This window comes from Lepidothrix coronata, unplaced genomic scaffold, assembly GCF_001604755.1.
Source record: "Lepidothrix coronata isolate B3197 unplaced genomic scaffold, Lepidothrix_coronata-1.0 Scaffold72, whole genome shotgun sequence".
Classification (NCBI taxonomy): Eukaryota; Metazoa; Chordata; class Aves; order Passeriformes; family Pipridae; genus Lepidothrix; species Lepidothrix coronata.
The window spans coordinates 1,412,822-1,429,055 of record NW_016690252.1 but is presented as its reverse complement, the minus strand read 5'-3'; the positions used below and the strand labels follow the sequence as shown (position 1 = coordinate 1,429,055).

The following is a 16,234-nucleotide window of genomic DNA, read 5'->3' as shown; positions in this document are numbered from 1 at the left end:
TTGCTACACTGCATTCTATAGCCACTCTGAAAAGCAAGGCAATGTATGTAAATAATTTTTGTTACAAACCACTATAGGCAAAATATCTCTGCATTTGTATGTAACAACTTAAAAAGTATATTAGCTAATAATTGTTTCTTTTGACAGATGCCCTTAAAGCAAAATAAGCTAGATTACTAAAGCAGTCTGTGAGACAGAATTTAAGGACACAGGGAGTGATGAAATACATATATTTTTGTCTATGATAAAAGTAATATGTTTAAAATTGTTTGGGATGCAACAGAAGGATTTATGTTGTCTCAGCAGAGAGTTTTTTGATGTATGGAAGTCGAGAAAACAAGAACTCTAACTAGGTAATACTAATAAGCATTGAGAGTTCATATTTCAGGAAATAGTTAAATTTCATTTGGAAGTTAGGAAATTTTTCCCTGGGTGTGGCATAGTATTGCCAAGTCCAATCATTAAAAGGCTGCAAGGCGTCATCAGATTATTACAAATTAAAAGATTTGACTTCTTTTTACTTGCCCTCTGTGCTTCCTTTTTAGTGTTTTAAAACCAACCTTTATGGCCACGAGGGTTAGCAGTGTTTTGTTCTGAAACAGAGCAGAAGCAGATCTTGTGTTTAAATAATAAAGCTGAGGCTTCAAAAAAACCTTCCTGTTCTTGCAGCACTCCTATTTTCAGGAAAGTGGCTGCCCCATTGTGGCTCGTATAGGTTGCCTTGTACAACTCTCTGAGCAGTGTCCCCTCATGAAGATAGAGGCAGTCCTTCCCAAATAAATGGACTTAGAAAAAAAATCCTGATGTGTTTGTGTTTATGCAAATCTTGTGACTTGCAACTTCTGCATTTCATGTATCTTGAGAGACCAGCTTGCAAGTCCTCCCTGATCCCTGGAATATAATAGGAAATCCCTGGTAATTCACGGGTCTGCTCCAGCTTTGCTAGTTTGATGCTCCTTGCTCATTTGCTTCCTTTAAAGCCCTTTAGTTGGTTTGTAATTAGATTAAATTGTTGTTGTGGCTGAGCTATTTATGATTTTTAATGTAATTTTCCAAATCTGCATTCCCACTGAGAAAAACAAATTAAGTTTTGCAAAGGCAAGTTTGGAATACATTTTCAGATTTGCAAACGGGTTTTCAAGATTTTCAACCAAACCTCAAGCTCCAGTGGGATCACCCATGCTTAAAAGGCTTCTTCTTGTATGCCTCTTGTACTGCAGGATCTCTGACAGCCTCTAATCCTTCCAGACTTCACAGCATGCTCTGAAAATTGCAATTTCCTTTTCCTCTTTGAAACAAATTCTTATCATTTCTTGCATATGGTATTACAGCTGACAACACGTAGTCCCAGCCTGAATACTAAGACTGCAATTTTGTTTCTTGAGTTGTGCTACAGTGTATAAATTAATTCTATTGAACTTTCAAGGTAGGTGCCACCAAAAGGAAATCTTAATTAATTGACAAATGACAGTCAGTTGGCATTGTGTTCTGTGCTGACCACCAGCTGATTCACATTTTTACAAGCTATTGTTTTCCCAATTTGAATTCTATGATTTCTTGAATCGTAAACTTTCTCCAAGCCCCACTGAATGCTATTTGCACTATTAATCATGCATTTTGTCTTTTATTTAGCACATTTATTCACATAACTGCAGAATTAGTTAAGAGAAAGGGCAGATTGTGACTTCCAGATGAAGTGGAAAAATAAATTGTCAGTTTGGGCAAACAGCTGCATGTCAGGAATTCTGAAAACCACGTGTAATGACTGAGATACCTGGGCAATGAAAGCTTTGTGCCAGTTGGGATGATTACCACATCTTACTGGTATTTTCAGTGTTGGGTAGGACAGATCAGTCGGGCAATTAAAATGCTGCCAGGCTGTATTCTGATTTCATGCTCAGATTTACCAGGGTGTCTGGCTATGAAGTTATATCTAATTTCTGTTCACATAAACAAGTTTAGAATCAGTCCACTGTTTTCACTGGGAAGGTATTTGATGATGTCTGTCTTCTGAATTACAACATAATGTTTTTCCTTGTTTGTCGAAAGAAACTTTTAATTAGCTCATGCATTTGATTTTGATCTTTGGCTGTTGCAGGTTTGGTTTCATACAACAAGTACAAATTTAAAGAATTATATAAAGTCATGCTGGAATGGGCCTCTAATTCTCTGTATCAGAAGAGACTTAATTCTGCCTTACAGCTTCTGAAAAATGTGTGGCATTTTTAAGACCAGTGTCTTAAATCCCAAGAGGATGGGGCTCTTATCTCCTCTTAAGCAGCTTGTCTCAGCATTGTCAGACTCACTTGCTGGAGAAATCCTGCACAAGTGCACCTGACACCCCTTTCTGGAGGGTTTGCTAAATCTCCAAAACTGAAATTTGCAAGTAAAGGGACAGAACTTGGGCTGGAAGCCAGATGAGGGATTTCCCACTTCAGTCAGGTGGGCAAGAAAGGACACATCCTTCCTGGAGAAGAATCCCCTTTCCAATGATGGTGCTGCAGGGATATTTTAGTTCCTTGTGTGGATGTGCATGCAGAGGACCTTGAAGCTCAGCATAGGCTATGCCTTACTGGTGTCCCTCTTTTTGGAGAGAGACTCTTGCAAGGGAACACCTCTTCAAAATAGGGTTCTATTGCATGAAAACATCCACAGAGGACCATCCATGGGTTAATGACAGGTCTTATATTTTGGTCCTTGTTGGGCATTTTTGAAGGACACTGAGTACCAAGGAAGCAGAGCTCTTTCCTACTTCAAGTGCTGTCCCCTGTTTTGACTGGCAAAGAGAGGGCTGAGGACTTGCACAAAAACTCTGAGGATGCTCCAGCATTCTCCCTTTTGTGTGTTGTGTAAAGATGGAGCAGAAGAGAATACCCAGTGTATCCCCTGGAAACTGTGATAGCTCCTGTCAATCAGATGTCTACAGATTGGATCTCTGGGAATGCTGACTTTGTATGGGCAGAGTGACCGGTGAAGGCGTTTGGTATAGTACCGCATGTGTTAATGTTGGCTGGCATCCCCTCTGTACCGTAAATATCCCTATTGGATAGTGGCACAGTACTAATTCTTGCATGTGTTCATACCAATTTTACTTGCTTTTTCTAATAAAATATTTACAAACAATCCCATCGTACTCTCTGGCACCATGAGGCGGCTCTCTGAAGGAAACCATTAATTTTCTGCTGTACAGCATCAGTTGATTAGATACTTTGTGGAGAAAGAACTGATATGAAATCACAAAAATGAAAACAGCAATACTCCTGCCAAACACTGTAGCCTGTTGCTACATGTTGCTTTCATTCATCAGCTGTTTTTATTTATTTGTCAGAAGCAATGTTAGTGAATGAATCTTATTGGAGAGTTACAGAGACTGTGAAGCAGTGCTCTGGAGCACAGGAGCTTACCTTTCTTGCTGTCTTCTATCAGTATCCCTGTTCCCAACACCAGAGGTCAGCTTTCTACTGTTCATTTGAAGCCCTTTCTGCTACAGCTGTGGCATCTAGCTATTACAAAATATAAGGAAATGAATGAGAAGATCCAACCCTTCCCTGGGCCAAACATAGCTTGCAAGAAGGGTAAAGGTAGAAATACTTGTGGGTAAGGTAACCTGTATTGCATTTCTCCCAGAAGAGCTAATTTCTAGTTGCCCTTCCCTTCTATCCTGAAGCTGCAGTTATCTGTTTGTTGTTTAGACTGACTTCAGAGCCAGAGGATGTGACAGCTCCTTCAGGGTGACCTGAGATTGCAGAGTGGGCAGGATCTCTGCCTGCCTGTTTTAGTTACTTACATGGTCTTCGTTGCTGTCATGTCTGAGTTCTTTTCTGCCTTGAGAGTCTGTGTCTTCCCAGATGAGGTTAGGCAGTGCTGCTTTCCTTCTTAATGATAAATAAAACAGGTAAGGCACTCACAGAAGACAGCAAATACCCAGATCAGTGTTCATTTCATGTCCTGTAGAGTGGGCTCAGTTCAGCGCACACTGGGTCTCACCTAAAAAATCCATTGCGCAGGCTCAAAGGGTAAAGACCTTTCCCAAATCTTCGCTTGCAAAGACTGGCCATACACACACTGAGTGGGCCTAGAAATAGAAGGCTCTATTCCAGACAGTGACTCTAGAGGCATTTTTTTCAAATAGGTTATTCAACCTGGAGTGCTGCTTCTCCAGGCTTGTGCCATCACACTGTGATTCTGTTCTGGAGAGTCCCTGACTTTTCCCAAGTATCCCAAGCAAAGAGCAGGAAGCTAGCTAACTCAGCTGTCTTTGCTGACTGGCATCCACTCAGAGAGCTAGGTCACCAGTGGCTTTAGAGACCTGGTCCTCCTTAAACTTTTTTTAGGAATTGCTAAATAGTTTGATTCGTGTAATGTCACCATCAGTATCCTAAGATGGCAATGTCATTTAAAGTGACTGTTTTTTTCAGCCAGGTCAGCAAGCACAGGATCACTGGGGTGAGAACACAGAGCAGGGAAGAAAAAACAGCAGAGGGAAAGAGAAATCAGCATTTTTATCAGCCGCCCATGGTTGGATTGTTTTGTGTCAGCCATGAAACTGGACTTGAAAATATTCTCCTATCTTGGTACACTCTGAGAAAGAAAACTTCCAGCTAAATCTGGAAGAGTGGTTGCGGAAAGGTGTTTAAGGAGGTCTGGCATGGGATGCTGGATGCATTCACCTATTAGAGAGTAGGAGGAGGGAGAAGGTGCTGCTTCTGTGTATGATGCTTCACTGAAATGTTGTATCCAGTTATTAATAGTTCAGTCTTCAAAGTGGATGTTAAAATTGAAAAATGTTCAGAGATGAGCCACAATATAACTTATGTTTGAAAACATTACCTTACAGTGAAATTCTTAAACAGTTCAGCTTGGCTTATTAAGGAGAAGATTAAATAGTGATTTGATTACTGTCCATTAGTTACTTGAAGGGAAAGGAAGGAGATATCTTACAGAACAAAACTCTTTCATCTTACTTTTTCATCTAGGACATAATCTAGCAACTGGAAGTAGAATTCAGGGATCTCAGAAAGTTGGAAATAAATTGAATTTTTAATGGTGGAAGTAATTAAGCATAGGAACAAATAAAGGATTTATTCATCACAACTATCTTCTTTGGCCTTAGAATTTACAAATCTGCATTGAACACATTCCATCATTAATTCTAGCAATATGTAAGTTACTTTATAAGTTCCTGAAGTTAGATAGCTTGTCATTATTCCTAGGGCAGAACGCTACAAAGAAATTGTAAAAGGCCCCATTAAAGACTTTTTCTTCAAAGACTTTTCTGTCTTTTGTTCTGGAGATGAGTGAGAATCATTTTTCAACAGAATGCATTAGTAAAAACCTGAGGGAAATCTATCTAATTTAATGTTTTCATTAGTTGAAACTTGTGAGACATTAAGAGTATTCTAAGCTTACCTTTGGTTTCTCGCTGGTGCAAAGGAAACCCACGTATTCTACAGTGTAACGTTTTCTTCTACTGATCCCTGCGTAGGGAACTCAATCATGGTTTTCAATTCTCCACTTCATGCTTGGTAATATTTGCTAGGCTGCCAAACTGCAGAATATACCCAGAAATATCTGGATGCTAACCTCCACCGAGTCATATGATAGATCACTTCAGGTTAAGATTCTTTCAGGAATATTTGGAAAATTCTGGCCATTGAAAAATAAGTGCAGATCCAATTTGCAGGTTTTTTTAAATTTTAACATCAGAACAGTATGAAAAACTGGACATTTTGTGTGGTTTGGTTTTTTTTTTAATTATTTTGCATGTTTGGTTCATGTGGATATCGCTTTGCTGTAGTATATGGGAGAGAGGATAAAAGTGAGTTTTAGGATATTGTGAGATGAAGTCAGCTAGAGAAGGTAGGAAAAATGTATGCAGGGATGCTTAACTCTGTAAGTGAGGGATCAAAGTGGTGAATCAGTTAAGTAGCTTTGAGTTGTTTGATCCTTTTCACTTCTGTTTTCCTGGCTATAAGATAAGGAGAATACAACTTCCTGTGTGAAGAATTTGAGGCTCACTCTGTTTGTAGGACTAGACAATCTAGACATCCTTAATTTTTCAACATTATCATGCTGGATTTAGAACATTGGTGAAATTTAGCAAATTGCTGCTGTTGGAAAAAGAGTCACCTGCAGTAAAAGAAAGGGAGCAGGTATTGCTCCAAGAGCTATTGCAAACTCATTCTGTCCTGAGTTATTCCTATCAGATTCCTCCAGGCATGAGAGAGCTGGCTGGGATTCGTTGGCATTCTCCAGCTTCTCCCATCAAGTGGTGCCTGGTGAAGTGTTTTCTACCACTGCATAAGAGATCTTCATAGAGGGACAGTTGTATCAGCTCTTTTATTTTTGGTGAGTTCTTAAAAGAGAAGCCATCACTCAAGATGCTGATACTGATACCCACCTTGGCTCACAAGTGACAGGAGATTGATGCTCTGGAGCAGAACATCCTTTCTAGATGCTATGCAGTCCCAGGCTTCTTCCTCTGCTGCAGAGATGCTGGAGGGAAGACTGATTGCCCAACAGCAGCCTGGCTGGTTGAGACAGGAGATAATGGAGAGATAAACTGCCCTTTAACTCCCATAGCAAATCCATGCATTGGCTTGAGTCTGATTCGGCTTATCAGAGCTGGGAACCTGTGAAGTTGGCTGTCACTAGAGAGAGGTGGAATTTCTTCTTTTGTAGATAAATACCTGATGGAGGGGAATGACAAAAGCAGAGACAGATTCTCCTCAGTGGTATCAAGTGAAAAGCAAAAGACAATGGATGTGAGGTGAGATAGATAAAAGTTCCTTTAAAGTAAGACAGAACTTCTTTACAGTGAGGGTGGTTGAGCAATGGAACAGTATTTCCACAGGTTTGAGCAGCCATGGGGCTATGCCCTTGGAGATATTAAAAACCTGACAGCACAGTCTTGGGCATCATGCTCTCACTGAACCTGCTTTAGGCAAGGGGGATTGGACTTGATGTTCTCCAGAGGTGCCTTCCATTCTCAGCTATCCTGTGATTCTGTGATTATTTTCTTTCTTTTTCATCTTTTATCCATCACATATGAGCCAAAATTTGGCCCACAGTTTGCATGGGTACTTAGTACTTTATGTGAGCCTTTTGGACCAGTTCCATTCCCTAGTAACAGCTAGTTGCTGTTTGGAAGTTTCACTCTGAAGGATTCTCTCTCCTTTTACCATAACTGCCTTTTCCCCCCTGACCTTATTATTTGATCAAAGGACTGAAAGCTATTGCTTTATTGCAGTACACACTGTGAATGGGTGTTATTCAGGCTTCCTGGGGGTGAGGAAGGCCAAGGCGAAGCTGGAACTGAACCTGGCAAGGGGTGCAAAGGATAACAAGGAAGAGCTTCTACAGGTGTGTTAACCAGAAAAGGAGGGTCAAAGACTGTGCAACCCCTGATAAACAATGTTGTAAAACTGGTATCAATGGATGAGGAGAAGGCTGAAGCAAAAAGATTGCTGTATACCTCAGCCTTCAATGGCAACTTCTCTTCCCTCACTTCTCAAGTGTATGGACAGCAGGATGGGGACTGGGGGAGCAAAGTGCCTCCCACTGTAAGAGAAGATCAAGTTCATGACCACCTGGGGAACCTGAATGTACGTAAGTCTATGTGACTCCATGAGATGCATCCCAGAGTCTTGAGGAATATACAAAGAAGAATGCTGAAAAATACTTTATAAATTTAATGTTCACTAGCTGACTGCACAGAGAAATGGGAAGAGGTCCATTAGGGACCTGGGAGATGCTTAACCACAAATTATCAGTGGCCTAGGCAGTCCTCTAGAAGAAATATCAGTGGTCTTATGCCCTGTTTTTATACACTTCCCATAACATTTGAAGTTAACCACTGCTGCAAATGGGTTAGGGGCAGGTGTCGGAGCTGTAATGGCTGCTGTTAATTTTCATGGTGGATACCTGTGCAAAATTGACTTCAGGGTGGCCTGTGTGTGTGACTTTGCTTCTTCCTTGCTCCTCTATCAAATATGAGTCTTCTGCCAAATGTCTTCAAAAATGTTCTCAAAGCTGCTGTATCATTTCTCATTGTCTCCTCCATGGTCCGAGCTGTACATGTCCATCTCATCAAGCATCATCTGTCTGCTTCCAAGAGGCCATAGCACATTCATAAACTTCCCTGTCCTTTAGTTACGGAATACATAAGCATCTCCTGCAGTGTGCATCTGCCTCATTGCTCAGGAATACTGAGATGCTGGCAACCTGGCTTGTTTGCAGGCTGCTGTGACTATCCAAGGGCAGCAATTTGTAGATGTCCATTTGTGGAATGATCCTGGGCATTGCTAAACGATGCGTGCCACCTGGAAGCCCACACTCGGCCACTTGATGGCACTCTTAAATGTTTAGTTCGTTGTGAATGCTCTCAAGTATGCCAGTTTGTTAAGAGAGGGATAGGGGAAGTATTATGTAGTGAAATAATATCAAAATTGGAGCTTTCTTGTCAATGAAGACAAGAAAGGCAGGAGCAAAAATTTAGCTGATTGAGCCAACTGCTGCCCAGGGTGTAATGGGAGGATTAGCGCTTGTCCAGCTTCCCAGGTTTGGAGTGCTCTGTGGGGACAAGTGCTTCCTCCTGGGTGTTTGAGCTGGGAAGTGTCCTTTGCTCCCTGGTTTCTGAGGAGCTACAGGAGTGAGTTATGTGAGATTATTAGTCTGTCTAGCTGAGGGTCAAAACAGAAATGCATTCCCAAAAACAACAAGGAGTGTTGCTTTTGACATTATTCATATACAGAACTTTTATAACTCGCATCAGACACCCTTTTCCTCACTCATCAGTGATGTATACCCTCGGAATAGAGGATATGAAATACAAAAGAGTGAGAAATATGGAGAAGAAAGGACTGAGAACACAGTGGCTGGTCATGACAAAGCAGGGTCTGGTATACAAATCTCCTCATTGCTTGTCTTGTGCCTTTATCATACAAGATAAATCATAGAATGGTTTTGGCTGTAAGAGACCTTAAAGATTGTCTTGTTCCAACACCCCTGCCAAGGATAGGAACAACTTCCTCTAGACTAGGTTGATCAGAGCCCCATCCAACCTGGCCTTGAGCACTTACAGGGATGGGACATCTACAACTTCTCTGGGCAACCTGCGCCAGGGCCTCACTACCCACACAGTAAAGAATTTCTTCCTAATGTCTTATCTCAACCTACACTCTTTCAGTTTGAATCCATTCCCGCTTGTCCTGTCACTGCACACCCTTGTAAAAAGTCTCTCATGTTCTTCCTTGTAGTTTCTCTTAAGGTACTGGAAGGCCGCAGTTAGGTCTTCCCAGAGCCTTCACTTCTCCCGGCTGAACAATCCCAACTCTCTCAGCCTTTCCTTGTAGGAGAGATGCTCCATTCTTCTGATTATCTTTGTGGCCTCCTCTGGACTCATTCCAGCAGGTTGATGTCCTTCCTGTGCTGAGGACCCCAGAGCTCGACACAGCACTGCAGGTGGGATCTCACCAGAATAGAAGGGCAGAATCTCCTCTCTCCACCTGAAGTTTACATTCATAACATACAGGCAGTTACACCATTACTATTTACATTGTAAGACCATGCCCTTTTGAATATCTTATTTAAAGAAGAAAATTTAAAAAATAATTCTAGTGAGGGCTAGTCTCATAATGCAAAACCCTTTCTGATCAGAATGAGAAAACTCTGGTTTTACCTAGAGCATTGCAAACTCTTTTTGCAGTGCTGATCTTCTCATCTTTATCTAAACCAAGGGGGAGCTGAGCTGGAAGCCAGATCCTCCTGCTCTTTTCAGGAAGGTGCTACATATTTTCATCCCATTCTCCCTCGTTCTTCTTTGCTTCTAAGCCTCTGCTCTTGCAGGCACTGACAAACAGCACGTGGTTCTAGGTGTTTCCTAAATACTAACTTTTGTTGCCCTCAGTTGACTGTGGTTTCTCTTGTATTACTTTGCCAGACTGTAATTTAGAGTAAGATGCAAACATACCTGACAGCTCGTTTCCTTAAAAGCTGTTTATATCTATCCATCTGTGCTTCTGAGATTTGTGTCTTGCCTCTGACATGTGTGGAGCCCACAGCAGTTATTAGGACTGTGACGCAGCCTCAGGACATGTATAAATTACAGCTCGCCTTGCCATCTGACAATTTTGTCTTCTCTAAAAAGTCCAAAAGACTTAGAAATTCTAGTTTTGTACCTCTGCTATCCAAACTGCAAGTTCTGTGCTTCCTAGAAGTCCCAGCTAAAAATATTAACTGGATCAGGAGTAGCAGGAATTAGTCAAGCAGCTGGTGAAAGGTGTCAAACAGAATGTTAAATTTGGCATTCAAGCATCTGAATCAGCTATAAGCCAAAATGATCTATGATTTGCCTCCTCTGCACTGGTGGACTTGCTCAGCCTTTGCAGATCTTGCGGTATCAACACTGCTAACTGGATGGTACATATTTCCTTGGGGTAGGAAGTGCCTGTGCTCTCACAGTTCAGGCCAGTGCAAAGTGGTCTTGACGGGGGGGGGTTCAACTTCCACTGACAAATGTAAGAAAATAAATGCTGTTGGAATTATCATCTGAGATAGTGTCTCAGAAGGGGTGCTGTTGGGGTGTGTAGTGGCCCTGGAGCTAGGCATTGTTTTCCTTGGTCCTCTGGATGGGAATGTAAACTCACAGCAGATGAAATGTGTGACTGATGAAAAGGCAGGTGAAGTTGTAAATCATGCTGGGAACAGAGCTGTCGTACAGAGTGATTAATCTTGTGGTAAGCTGGAATTATTCAAACCAAATGCATTTTAATGCAGCCAAATATAACATTATACCTCTCTAGACAAGGAAGAGTGCTGTGTTTTGGAAGGCAGCATCTCTAAAAAAAATAAAAGAAAAAAAGAAAAAAAGAGAAAAACCTCTCACTTTTGTGAACAAGTAAGAAATTTGAGTTCTCAGTGTGATGTCTTGGCAAGGAGGCTGAACATGATTCTGGTGTGCAAACAGGGAATCCTGAGTAGCAGTAGAGATATGATTTGAGCATTAGTGAGACCGATACTGGAATATTACATTTGGTTCCAGAGCCAACATTTTTCAAAGTGTGCAGAAAAATGTAGATAGTTCTGAAAGCGTCTCAAGTTGATTAAACAGTTGGAGAGGATGCCCTAAAAGTGGAGAGAGGACAACATTCCATTGAAATTTGGACTGGAAATGATTTTTGTCTGGCCCTAGCATAAGTTCTAGTCATGTGATATCCTTCACAAATCTCTGGAAAGTTTCTTAATACTCTACTCTTCTCCACATCATTTTGAGAAGTGGCTTTCTCTTTGCAGATGGGAAGACAGTGCCTTTGGCTGGTGTGGCAAAGCTCGCGTTGGTTTCTCGCTTTTTGCTGAGCAGCCCTCTCTATGCAGTGCTGGTGAAAATAAATGGGATTTTTGAGTTCAGGGTGTGATGGTTATGAAAAGTATGCTGAAAGGTAACTAGTGTTCAGTTTTAAGGTATCTTAATGAAGAGAAATACCAGATATGAAAGAAGTCTTTTATTCAGTCAAGGTAAGCATAGTGAGAATTAGCAGTGAAAAGCCAAGTAGGTCAAATAAGGAATTATGTGCACTTTTTAAATCACTCAGAGTGATCAAATGTTGAAACAAACTGCAAAATGAAACAGTGGCTTCTCTGTCTTTTGAGATCTTCAAATGAAATATGCATATACTTGCCAAAATCAAGTTATCAGGCTCAAAACAGGATATGCCAGTAACATTTTTGAGCTGTGAAGCAGAGGAGGCCACGCCTTCTGGCCTTGAGCTATGAAGCAGTGAATTCTCAAAACATTTTCTTTTCTGGGAAGGGACTGTTTTGAAAGTTCAATGGAAGTCTTTTTCCTGCCCACAGTATGGTTTACAGCCCGATCCATAGTGATCTGGGATATATCAACACAACAGGATACTTGAGAACTTCTGGGCATTTTAGGTGATAGGAACAGAATGAGCACCAGTGATACTGGTTTAAATTTATCAGGAATCCTGCGATGGGGTCTTCTTGAGCTGTGAAGTCCCAGCTCTGTTCCCTGTTATTTTAGCTTGCTGTGGTGTCTTTGGCAGTCCCCTCCACTGCCTTTTCTCATTCTGTAAAAAAAAGTGCTGCATATACAGGCTTAAAGCACTCTGAAGTGCTATAAAACTTCCAGTTATTACTTTACTCCTCAAGAGCCTTTGAAACCACATTCAGCACATGCCCAAACTCTCTGGGCGCTTGGAAAGATTTGTTCTTTCCTTGATTTTTCGGAACTATTGGCATACAGTTAAGCTTGAAGTGCCAGCTGTTTCCTTTCTTGCAGCACACCAATTCTGCGACTGCAGCAAAGTGTGGAGTTGGCAGAGCTATTTAAATAAGCCTTTAAATTAGGAGAGAGTCTTGCAAGTGAAAGAGCAGTGCAAGCTCACCCAGGTTGTTTCACAGCAGGTTAGATTAGCTGGTGCTCAGTGCCCTGCACACAGGGTTTGCTCAATGATAGAAAAAAAAAAAGTATCGAAAAGTCACTAATTTGTGACTTGCTAAGTCTATGCCATGGAGATGGAAGCACAGGAATATTTTAGATTGTGCTCAGGGTTTTGTAGACCTTCAATTTGCTTGGAGAAGTTTGCTGATCTTTTTTGTCCTCTAAATATCTGAAAGACAAATAAGTAGCTGAGGCTACCAAAATTTTTGTCTTTGAAGCTAATCTCTCCTCCCCAGAGGAGATTGTCTAACCAAATGTAGAGCACAACCAGCTTGGCTTCCAAGAAATTCAAGCCTAAAGGATAGAGCCCCAACCAGCCAGCTCATCAAAACAGAGCATATCTGGGAAAGGAGAGTAGATATGCTTGTGTAGCTGTGATGGTCAGAAACAATCAGCTGTTCACAAATGTATCTCTCCGTCTTTTTCTTTTCCTTTTTCTTTTTTTTTAATCAGATAGACTACTGGAAGAGACAGGACTGATTTTAGGCAGCAGTAGCTCTTTTTAGCATGGTGATATCTTGTTCCAAGTGATATCAGCAAGACAGCTGGCAGACTTGATTTATAGAAAGCCGTGTATCACAGGATCGAAGATATAAGGCTGCAGTGTTTTGGGTTTTAAATCCTCCAAAGAGAAGGTAATTTGCCAGTTCATCATGCAAGAAACTGGAGCACTGGCTTCTTGTGTAGTAAAAATACCTGCTTTAACTCATGACCGTGGAGGATCCCCACACTGAGATTTATTATGTGAATGCAGGATTTATCCTAAGCATTATACTTTCTAAATTGAGGATACTGATGTGTTGAGCATACCAGTTCAGCCACTAAGCATTTTGGAGGAAATCGAGGAAAACCACATATGTCTCATGGCTTTGTTGGTGAACCAAGAGGGAAAGATGTAAATAAAATTAAAACCAAAAAACGAAAAAATGATATATGCCTCCAGCAAACAAAATACTTTGGTCTGATATTGAACATTTGCTGGTTCTTTTAAATTCTAATTAAAAAAATAATATAAATGGAAAATCTGTTATAACAGACACTCAGTAAGCATCAGAACAAAAGATTTAGATGCTTTTTAGATTTTTGTTTTGCATTAACTATCTGGTGATATCACAATGATATTCTGGGATACTTTCCTACCACTAAATCAGTATTGTTCTGAAAAAGATTTGGGGTGAATGTGTCCAGCTTTAAATGCAAATGCAGAGGAACATTTTAGACAGTGTCAGTAGTTGGTTTGAAACCTATTTCTGTTTGCAGGAGATACTTACAATCTCAGTTCTCCACGCTGAGACCAGTAATCACACTATCTGCAACTTTCATTAGTAAAACTTTTCTTCTCGCATACAGTTATTACATGTCAGTGTCTGAAATTTAGCCTCTGCTCACGTGAACAGAGGATCTTCATGACATGCAACTCACTACGGCAGGAGCCTATTCACTCTCCTCTGCTTGCTGTGCTGCCTTTTGTCCTCCTGTAAAGAACAAGCCCTGCTGGCACTGATTATCAGAAAAACTGCCTAATATCTCTAATATCTCCAGCCCTTGTACCTCAGGAAAAAAAAGGCAGTTTGCACTTTGTGGGTCTGCAAGGGGCATCACAGTACACGCTGGTGCATCCATGTGGTGCAGAGCAGCTGTCTCTGAAGCTGCTGCTTTCACTTCCAGTAGTGGAATCACCATTGTTATCTCTTGGGTCTGTACCCTTTGCTTGACAGTGTGCTCCATGGTCTTCTAACATTGATTCACTGAGCTACCTGCATGCCAAGAGACTGACTACACAGGATGTTCAGGCACAGTGCAGTGCTAGTTTTTACTGAAAACCAAAAACCTTTCTCTTGATAATACCACCAAGGCTATACCACAGATGTGCTGCTGTGAGTATGTGCTGTCCCTGCCATTCTGTAACACTGAATATCACTAATGAAAAAAGCTATTTTTATTTATTTATTAAAGAACGTGTATGACGTGTACGTAACCGTTTAGTATTCTGGGTGAGAACTCACCCTTTGTTAAAATGGATTTATCTGCTTATTCCAGAAGGTTTTACTGGGGTTTATGCAACTTGTTTCAGTGTTAATTGTGGGGTTTTCTCCTCACGTTGCCTTTCATGAGGAATAGGCTGTATTTTAGCAATCATATTATTCAGACTTATGTGTGGTGTTCACACATCTGTGCTTTAACCCACATCCACGATATTTCATAACATAATAATAACATAATGAGTAGGATGCAGCTCCTGTATTAAGGTGGGTTTACCAAGTCAGTGGTGGTTATTACAGTCCGTGGAGCATAGGGAGTAAATCAGGAGATTTACTCACCTTTGAAGTGAATTTTCTGCATTCAGTGAAGTGGATTGATTGATCTCTACTGATGATGGTAGGAGCTTGGACTCTGAGCATACAGCCAGCCACACATAGACCTGCATTTGGGTGTTGTAATCTGCAAAGTGTTTCATTCTCCCAGAGTTTTTTCCCAAGGCTTTGCTCTTCCCTTGCCAGGCTAACCTCCAGGTGGAAGTTGCTTCAGTTGGTGAAGCTGCTGAGCTATTTCAGCTGATAAAGGCCTGCTCTATCACCTCTAATTGAAGAATGTGGCTGGCCTATGTTCCTGCCAGATCACTGGGGAGAGAACAGCCTCCAAAACCCAATTCAGATCTTTGGTGGCTGAATTACCCTCTGAGGAGGTGTCTCTTCTGCTGTCTGTACAGGGTGATGAGGGACAGCTCTCCAAGGCTCCCTGGCACAGTGCTAACAAATAAAAAATGAGTGTGCTCCACAGACTTTTTGAAAATATACCTGACTGGTCAGCACATTCCAGGAGAAATAAGATCATGAAACAGATTGGATTCAAAGGCTGATTTGACTTCATAGTCCATTCTGCTCTGAGTCACTCCAGGTGGTCATTTCCACAGCCTTCCCAAGTGTTTTTGCTCCTGAGGAGAGAATGGATTCATCCTTATTGTGGATGGACCTCAACTAAATACCAGTTCAATGACATTACTTGGCTAAGAACAAAGACAGTTCCGTGAATTAAAAGAACTGGGCAAATCTCTGATGGAGAAAACACGTTCAGCTAGAATTCTAGGAATAAGCTTCCCCTCATTAAAAAAAAAAAAAAAGTTTAAATTGTTATTTGGGTTCAGATATGTTTAAAGTAATGCCAGTTTTGGAATCTTACCTTTCTGCCCAATGAAGAAGCCATTTCCCTCATCTAATACCAGCATGGAGAGACCTGTGAACAGAGAATATTTCCACAATCAAATACAAAGCAGCAGTTCTATTGGTATGTGTTTCTTTGCTGGTTCTTTGAACGTTCTCTCTATGTGGCCCTGATAAATTTGACGTACACAAAGTCTCTATCAGCATGCTGATTTGGGATCAGCTTACTGCTAAGGAGAGTTTTCTAAAGTTAATGTTATCTCTGGAATACACATTTGCCAAGTCCTAATCCTGCAGATTGCACAAAATGTGAAGAGACGTAGGAAGCATTTTTGAAAGAAGAGGACTGTTCTGGAAATAGGATATATACGGAGTACTTGTAGCACAGAAAGCAGAATTTATTTCCCATATACTGGGTGCCTGGGGGCATTGACAGTAATAAAAAGCACTGGATGGCTAGGATACTCTCAGAGACAGCATTGTTTTCATAGATTAGGAAAGTTCCTTCTTTGTTTCTGGAGAGCTTATCTACATCAACAGCTTTTCTTCTCCTTTCAGAGAATTTGGAAATTGTTTTTTACATCACCAATAAACCCTGAGAATTGCGGAGGCA

At 41.1% G+C, this 16,234-nt stretch overlaps 1 protein-coding gene across 2 annotated transcripts in view; it reads left to right on the top strand.

Annotated features, from left to right (window-relative positions):
* Positions 1-16,234, top strand: part of DNAI1 (dynein axonemal intermediate chain 1) — a 140,499-nt gene that overhangs the window by 49,861 nt on the left and 74,404 nt on the right. The window lies entirely within an intron of this gene.